This window comes from Peromyscus eremicus, chromosome 3 (genome assembly GCF_949786415.1).
Source record: "Peromyscus eremicus chromosome 3, PerEre_H2_v1, whole genome shotgun sequence".
In the NCBI taxonomy this organism is placed as follows: domain Eukaryota; kingdom Metazoa; phylum Chordata; class Mammalia; order Rodentia; family Cricetidae; genus Peromyscus; species Peromyscus eremicus.
This window is the reverse complement of record NC_081418.1, coordinates 71576392-71585712: the sequence shown is the minus strand read 5'-3', so window position 1 is coordinate 71585712 and position 9321 is coordinate 71576392. Positions and strand designations below refer to the sequence as shown.

General features: G+C 43.3%; 1 long non-coding RNA gene across 1 annotated transcript; it reads left to right on the top strand.

The window, feature by feature from the left end:
- The first annotated feature begins 4321 nt into the window (after window positions 1-4321).
- On the top strand, window positions 4322-5440 carry LOC131905882 (uncharacterized). The gene is made up of 2 exons (XR_009378068.1): window positions 4322-4481; window positions 5107-5440. It is a non-coding gene; the product is annotated as an uncharacterized LOC131905882 (long non-coding RNA).
- Window positions 5441-9321: the final 3881 nt, after the last annotated feature.

The following is a 9321-nucleotide window of genomic DNA, read 5'->3' as shown; positions in this document are numbered from 1 at the left end:
GTTGGCCTCTATTTGTGGCTCAGCATCTGCATACTCTATTGGCAGAGCTAGAAACTGCTTATCATGTGCAGACTCATCTTCCTGTTATTATGACATAACAACACAATATAACAACTATTTGCATCATACTTTGTATTATATGCTATCTAATTATGGATTAAAATCTGTAAGGCATATTATATGCAGATACTATGCCTTTCATTCATTCATTCACTTGCTTATTTTGATTTTTGAGACAGGGTCTCATGCAGTCCAAGACAGCCTCAAACTTGCTGTGTAGCAAGGTAGCCCTGAACTCTTAATGCTCTCCCCCCACCTCCAGGGTACTGGGATTGCAAGACTGCAGCACCATAACTGACCTTACTATGGCTTTTTAAAGAAAGGATTTGAACATGCAGAAAATTTTGGATCCACGGAGCTTCTGAGACTCTAAAGCCTAGATGACTAAAATCAAAAGGCAATACAAACCAACAATGATAAAACTTATCTTGGACTTACTTACCTTGAAATCACAAGAAAATTAAGCTTATTGTAGAGCCTCAAAGTCCAGCCAGTATGGACTTCAAGGTTCACTGCCCTTTCTCTGTGTGTGGGATCTAAACGCCTTCAGCCTCTGTCTCCTCATCTATCACATGGAGATAATAACTAGTACAAGTCCAGACACTTGGTGGTGGCGACTGGCAAAGCAACAACTCACTGTGCTGCCTAAATCACCAAAAGTCCTCAGCCAAGAGTAATTAGTATTATTAGAGCACCCACTCCTGGCATCAAATTTTGTCACTTTCTGTGAAATCTTTTAAAGTGCATCCTGTCATTTTCATGAGTAAGAAGGAAATTCTGGTGGGGTTTGGGAAAAAAAGAAAAAAGGACCCTGAAGAAAATCATTTCTCCTTTACATATGAATCTGACTTCCTTTGATATCAACATGATATCCCCATGCGCATAGAAATGAGGCAGACCGGATGCTCTGTGCATCTATTTGGCTTGTAACTTCAAAAGCAAGACTCCAAAGCAATCTGTTGTAGCGTGTGGCCCTCACAGCCTCCTGACTGGATTCACTAAATGGCAGCAGCTAGAAACTCATCTTCAAACTGCAGCTTCTCCCCTCGTCTCACTGACAGCAAAAGACACTCACACATGCATCCCTGAGTGTTTTCCTTCCAACCAGCCTCCTGGCCTCTCCACTCTCACTGTGGCATCCTAATGTCAAAACGTTGAACCTGTACTGTCCTGGCCGATCTCCCAGCCGTGGATTACTCGAGCCTAAATCCACAACCTTATGTAGCTCATCCAACAGCCTTACTCAATGATCTGCTGCACTCCAAACCATCACCATAACTTGGAGTGCAGAAATAACCCTTAGCTCACTTACCCTCCAGATCTACTCTCATTTCCCACTCTGCTGTATATACAGACCTCTGGGAAGTCTTGGTTTTTAGCTTCTAGTTGAGTTTAACCGAAGAAAAGTGTAGTACACACACCATGGATGAAAAAGTCGGGAGCAGAGACAGACGCCTTTCCCTTTCTTTTTAGAACTTGATTTAGTAATGGCTATACTACTCTACACAAAGCCATAGCCACAGGTCCTGCTGCCTATGCGAAGTGAAGCTCTTCTTAGCTTTTGTCAATGGTCCCAGCATCGTTCTCCTGCGAGCATGTTAGTGGCATGTGCGTGCTCGATATGTGCCACACTCAGCTTTTGCCCCTGCTGTACATGCTCCCCATTCATGTGATTATCCACTATGTTAAAACACAACCAAGGCCCTCACCAGAGGCTCAACACACAGGGTAATACAATTTTTTACTTCTATTTATCAAAACTGTGAGCAAAATAAACCTCTTTACTTTCTGACTTACCTCAGCTTTGAGAGTCTTACTATGGTAACACCAAATAGACTGATAGATCTGGTTCTGGCTAGGACTTTAATTGATACAGGGTGGTTATAGAAAAATACTCTAGTAATAGGAGTCTGGGATAGGGCTATCCATCTGGTTCATAAATGCATAAGCAAATTCCCCACCAGAAAAAAAAAAATAAGAGACTGTAGTTCATGGCATGTGCCACCAAAGTGAACACTCAGATCATCTACATCTCCTAACTATCCCTTAGGAAGCCCCAGATGAAATATATGAAGTATCAAAGGAGTTTTAATTTGCATTTCCCTGATTACTAAGGATGTGGAACACATTTTTAGATACTTCTTAACCATTTCACACTGCAGGAGGGTGTAAAAATGTATTCTATTGACTCCATGATTCTGGTGGAGCACAGTAGGGGTGATTAGCATTAAGTAACAAGTAAGTGATAAAAATAAAGACATCAACAGAACCAGGGAATAAATAAAATATAAACAAAATATAGCTATCTTATAACAACTTCTGGAAATTTTACTCGTGTATAAAACCCAAAGGTCTTGAGCCCAGATACTGGATGTGGTAGTTAAGAACACTGTAACCACTAGTGATGGTTAATCCCATCACCAGCTCCACAGATCTCTGAGAAAATTTATTTAATTACCTGGGCCCAGTGTTCTCACTGACCTCATAGGTTTGGAGACCAAGAAAGGTATTTCTTTTACTTATCTGGCACCTAATAAGGGTACAATAAACTATATTATTATCAATCGAGTGTATATTCATTTTATATTTTTAACTAATAAATAACATTTATGTACTTATCATGATTAATGTGGTATTTTAAAATACATTTATATATATATATATACATATATGTGTGTGTGTATATGTTGTATAGTGGTTGAATGAGTTAACATATTAATTACCTCATGTTTATTTTATGCATTATTATTATTATTATTATTAGAACTATTGCTGTATTGGTTCAAAGCATATCAGAAATTATTGAGTAAATATGTTCATCAGATTCTGGTCTCTGTAGCAAGTACTTACAATAAATCAACTTAAAAGGAGGAGAGAGAAGCCGAAAGCTGCCTCAGCAGGCAAAGACACTTCCAAGCCAAATGACTTAGTTTACTCCCCGGCACCCACATGGTAGAGAGCAAGAACCAGCTCCTACAAGTTGTCCTCTGATCTGCACATATGTGCAATGGCACACACACACACCACACACACACACACACACACACACACACTACATAAATAAGTGTAACAAAGAAAAATTAAAGGGGAATTTTTTATTTTGGCCTACAGTTCTAGACATTTAAACACAGTAAGTTGTCTCCATCAGTTGGGACAGTGGCAAGGCAGGATGTCATGACGGGAGCAGAGATAAAGCAAAGCTACTTACCTCATAGTGGCCAACAAGCAAAGAGAAAAAGATGGGCCAGGATCCCAATATCCCCATCAAGGGTTCTCCTGATGAGTTACTATCCTTCCACTAGGCATTACCTCATAAAGGTTCTACCACTTCCCAGTAGCATCATAGGCTACTGACAAAGTTTGCATCACATGACCTTTAAGGAACTTCTGAGTTCCAATTTATAAGTATCTCAGAATGCTGTGTCATGGTCTTTAGGGACACAATGTACTCTCCTGGATTACATAGCAGTCTCAGACTCAAGCAACCTGGATAACCAATCCAGATCTGTCCTTAACTTCCCCTTTCCGTATTCTATCACTTCTGATCTTCAAAAAGAAAGGATGGGAGGGTATGGCTGCTAAGGTCCTTTAGATCACTGTTTTTTTCCTACAGAAAGCAACCCCAAAGTGGTCCTAATCTCCATACCTTGTCATTTAGGAACAGGGAATAGATGTGGGAGTAGCATGACTCAAACATGTTCACTTTTTTGACATTGTTTTCTTAAAATATAGCATCAACTATAACATAAAGTTAAAATGTAAAGTGTATAGTTCTTTGGCATTTAATATAGCCAAAATGCCATTAACCAATGTCTTCATCTACTTCTAAGACATTTTTATCACCCTAGTAGAAAGCGCTATACTCTGTAGAATACCTATAGAGCAGTAGATTCCCATTTCCCTCTCCCATTTGCCCTCAGGAGTCACCAGTCTGCTTTCTGTCCCTATGGACATTTCATATAAAAGGAATCATACAGTAGATACCATTTTGGGTCAGGATTGTTTCATTTCATGTTTTCAAAACTTATGTATCAGTTGTAGCATACATTGGTATTCTCTTCCTTCTTGTGGCTGTATGCTGCCCCATTGTGTGAATCCCATGATCTGCACATCCATTCACCCACTGATGTTTGATGATTACAGCCACTTCTGAAGCATCCACTATCCTTACTGATTTCCAATACTTTTCTCCTTTTTTATTTAGTTGAACCCTCGGTTTTTGACAACTGATGCCAGTTAACTTGAAAAGATACATATTGCAAGAAGGCTTTGCTTTAAAAGTCTTTTTTTCTTGGTGAAACATCATCATTCCCTATAACCCAGATATAATTTTCTTCTCTCAATGACATCTTGTCACCTTACATGAGTACTCTAAAAGTAGTCTTGGCATGGAAGTGAATAACTGACCTCATAGTCTACAGGTAACTCTACTTGTACATACACACAAATAAGTATGTTCTAAAGAAGGAGGAGGAAGAGGCAAAGGGGATGAGGGGAGGAAGGGAAGAGGAAGAGGGGAGGAGGAGGAAGAGGAGGAGGAAGGGTAGGAAGAGGAGGAAGAGGAGGAGGAAGAGGAGGAGGAGGAAGAGGAGGAGGAGGAAGAGGAGGAGGAGGAGGAGGAGAAAGAAAGGATTGGTTTCTTGAAATGTTCAGAGAACAGATAGTATTATCTACCATATCAAGAATGAAGACTGACCTGGTCAACAAGATGGTAGAAGTGGGCTTGGTACCCCTGGCCTCCTCTCTAGAGTAAGTAATCATGAGAGAATTCTATCACTTCTATAACTCTTCTGCTTCCACCCAGTCACTTAGCCCTGTCAACATAAACCAGCATCATGAGGACCACTGCTGCCCCAAATGGATAGCAACTCTAGGGACCAGGGATAAGTGTGAAGAGCACGGTTCCAAACCAGAGTTTGTGGCTGGCTGAGTTAGCTATCTGGTTTGGATGTGAACTAAGCCCATGACCTCTCTGGATGGACTATTCATTATTTAATGCAGGTGCAAGCCATGCTTATTTTGTGATGCTTTCTCCTCTCATTTCAGTTCTGCGTGATGAATACTGTCTCCAAATCTGCATCACCCCCAAAAGTTGTGTCTATACCCCACTGCAAGGATGTGGATCTGGCAATGATCCAGTTCATTTGATCTACATAGCTGATGGAAACAGATAATTTAAGTTCCAAATTTCCCCATTAATCAAAATAGTCTGATGACGGATACATCTGCTTTTACTTTGGGTTGTGTAGACACAGTCTAATTGTGCATTTCCTAAAAACAAAACTGTATCATCTGGAACATTCACAGAGCTCTTCCTGCCCACATTTCTTTCCCAGCCGTTGACTAAACAGATAACTCAGTAATTAAAATTCATAATCAACACATGGTGAGGAGTTTTCATCTTTCTTCTGCTTTTACAATCCTTTTCTCTGACTTCTGGATGATTTGCCAACTGTTCCATTTTTTAGGAGTAAATACTCAAGGTTGCATAAATACTCACCTTGGCCCTCTTCCTTAACCCTTTCTTCTCTCTTGTAGCCTCAGCAGTGAACCAACCACCCTGGGAGAAATGCCTGCAGTTCTGAGTCCATCACAAAGACCTGCTGCAGAGTGATGCGCTGCTCTGTGATGAGGGCCACCCACTTTGGGAAGGCTTGTGTGTCCTAGACTACCCTATTAGGCTTGGGTTTGTGAATGTAATTTGGTGAAGGATACTTTCTGTTGAACATTAGAATAATGGACTGCTGGGCTGCTGGACTGCTGGACAGCTGAGGTCATTAGCAGGGAGCAAGAGGAACCTTTGTAAATGTTTGCCTGAAATCATAAAGTGGGTACATTCAATGAGGAAGGCCCACAAGTTTGATCAGGACTTAAGCTCACTGACAGTTGATTGAGTTGAGTCATAATCAGCTTTAGAGAATGTTAAAAATGACACGACTTTTTTAACTAAACAGAAACCAAGACTATCACTCATGTCCTGAGCTGGGAATGCAGGATCCCAGGCCCATAACCTCAAATGTTCTTTGAACATGTGCCCTCAGGCCACCACCAACACTCCTCCTCAGCAATTAGGGAACTTCTCCCTATATTGCTCCACACATAGTGTGCTGTTACCCTTCTATGGGATGGAGCCACGGAGCCTCCGGAGTGAGCAGCCGGCACCTCCTCCAGCGTCATTCAGGCCACGGGGATTTCAGGGCTGAGAGGCTAGGCTGCTGGTTCTTTTAAGGTTTAAAGCAGGGAGATTCTAAACTGTTGCATCCTCCAGTTACAACCCCACTTTTAACTGGCTTGTGCCCCTTCTCCGGGACTCTCCTTCATCATCGGAGCGAATAAGTGAAGACACTCCTGACAGTTCCAGAAGTCCGTGGAGCTGGGGTGGTATTTTTAACACAGCCGTTTTAAACAGTGTCTGTACTGAACCACTTTTGCTTTGGCTGTTGGTGCAGGTGAAAAGCTGAGAACAGCTGAGCTCCGGAGCCGACATGTGTGGCCCAGGGTGGGCCCTGGATTTTTCAAAGGGTAACGTTTTCGCACATGGAAAAACACACCAGTGTTTTTAGTATTCATGGCTCAGGATAGCTCCCTCATGAGAGTTTCACAGACAAACAAGAGGCATCTAACAATGGAAATCCTATCACTGTATCTGTTTCACCCCTTTCTCCCATCTGGAAAACTCAGGCGCACACCTGGGAAGTTCACTTTCTTGAATCTCTAAAAAACTTTGAGCATTGTTCCGGGAATCTTTTCCTTAGAGCACTCAGGTAGACCCTCTGAGGGGGCCCCTCCCTCTAAGGAAAACAAGGCCCTTGACTCTGTGCCCTACAGTTCTTTTGCTTCATCAAAAAAATGTGTCCTAGAAGCAGGACAGTTTTCTGAGCTTGCAAGATAAAAAGAACTGACTACCCAGAAGGCAGAAGGCTCTGAGCCAGACCCAGGGGCTATACACAAGCAACACACTGAAGCCTCGGGTGGCTCAGGCCAGCACCTCTGAGAAACCACAGATACAGCCTGCTCCCTGGATAGAGGAGCATGGAGGTGCCGTCCCTCCTCCGGCATCCTTCACAGATGTCCCCACAGCCCCATTTGATTCCTTCTCTAGATCCCTCAAACCTGGACTTTCAACAGTTCCCTGCAGGCAGCATTTTATGATGGAGTGCTCCAGTACCTACCATTGTGGAATATGAGTCACTCTGAGCAAAAGCCACTAGGCCCCTCATCTACCCTAAGGCAGGGTCTCACTAAAGAGCACAACCCAATTCAACAGAAATCCACTCTCTAGGAAACAGGAAAGATTGGCTCTTATTAGTGCAAACACTTTCACAGAAGCGGCGTGTCTCCCACATACACACGTTCTGCTCTCCATGTCTTTCTGCTCTCATTACTTTTCCCATGTGTCTTTTCTCCACTCCTCCTTCCTCTATAAAGTGAAGCCTTGAATTCTGATTATGGCCTTAAGTCACATGTTTGTGAACTCTTGGTCTTGATTGACTATATCTGTTTTTTTTTCTTTTGCTCAGTTTAATTTACACACTGCCAGTCACTAAAACTAACTCACAACACTCTCTAGGATTCTCACTAGTGCCTACAACTTCATTGGGTTCTCTTCTTGCGTTCCCAATGGCTCTTGCACAATGGCTGGCCTCAGCAACAGTGCTGAGAAAGGCAGAAGAGTGGGGTCATGGCGCTCTCAATTTTCCTTAGGCCCATATGGTCACAACGAGCTATTTACATCAAGCAAAAGCCATAGTTCTCGAAATGGAGCCCTCCCTACATCCCAGTTCTGACCATTGATCTTCCCACTTGCTGCTTCAAGCCAACCAGTGACAAAAGTCCTAAACACCCCCAGAGTACTGAGTGTCCTTTAAAAACTTCCTATATCCTGTTCCACCCTTGCGAATGATTCCATGTAAAAACCCTTGGAATCACCAAGCTTGGAGATGCGCCTGCAGTCCAGAATCCTCAATGATATGCAGGGCAGCAGAAATGATACAGCTGTGGCTGTTACCTACTTCCCTTTGAACTGAATCCCACCTCTGAGGTCACTGGACTCCTGCTAGAGGCACATTCAGCACATTCACCCCACATTCAGCAGCAGTGTCTTGCTGGCATTTCCTTGCACTGTGACCTTCTTCAAGGTCCGGAGGAACTGGGAGTCTGAACCCCCCTGCGGAGTAGCGTGGGCTGTGGAACCAGCTGCTGGCTGCTCCCAGGAGAACTCAGGGGTCAGAGTCTCAGCTGCTGTGGCTGCTGCTACGATAGCCCACCCAGTCCTCCACAAGAGAAGTTAAAATGGGAGAGATGCTCAAAGAAGGAAATAGAGGCGTAGACTTAAAAGTGTGGCTGGGCTCTGAGGAGCTCCTCTGTTCTCCCTCCAGCTTCTAGCCTTCCTTAGCACTCCAGAAAGACCAGACCCTGGGCACTAAAGGACTTAAAGAGAAACACTAAGGGGCAGGGATTCCAGTGTTGGCTACACTGGAGACGTATCCCACCCTCCAGCCTATGTGCTGAGATGATAGGGCTTGCTTCTGGAAACAGTCAGAAAGCCCTAAAGTGAGCGGAAAGGAAGAAACAAGAACCTAAAAGTACATACAGTGCTGGTCTATCTCACCATCAATCCACCAGGGAAATGCAAGTTCATACAAGAGAATTTTACCCTCAAAACAACCAGGCACGTAAATGTGGGTACCCAAGGAAGAGCTAAGTGAATGTGGAGAGAGCAAATGAAGTCCTAAGTCAATGTGATTGCCTGGCATGGCTGTGGCCTCAGATCCATGGGAAATCAGCAAAGCCTTCCTCTGGTACTAGGGCTTTTTAACGAAGGTTTGACCAGTGTGTAGAAAAACTAGCAGCTGCAGCTTCCTCCTCCAGATGACTGCAACCTGAGACTATGGAGGCTTGCTACTAGGCCTAGCTAACTCCTCCCCCTATGCTGTACACAATAAACACTAAGCACACTGAAGTTCCCAGTTACTAAGGCAGTTGATTCCACTCCATCTCAGTGTACAAAACCCACCTGACATGGCTTCTCTGTGCGCATATTTGTCATTGCTTCAGCATCACTGTCCTTATCCATTCCCTCACCACCCTAGTCAGGTTTCTAGGACCTTGGAGTGCTGGACACAGTACCTAAATAAAGAAAGCATGTATTGAAGATTTAAAGAAATACATTCCAATATAAATTGCTGGTGATCACGTAACACAGACTCGTACTCCTGGTACTTTGTGTACATGTGACGAAGAAAGGGAGAAGATGCATAC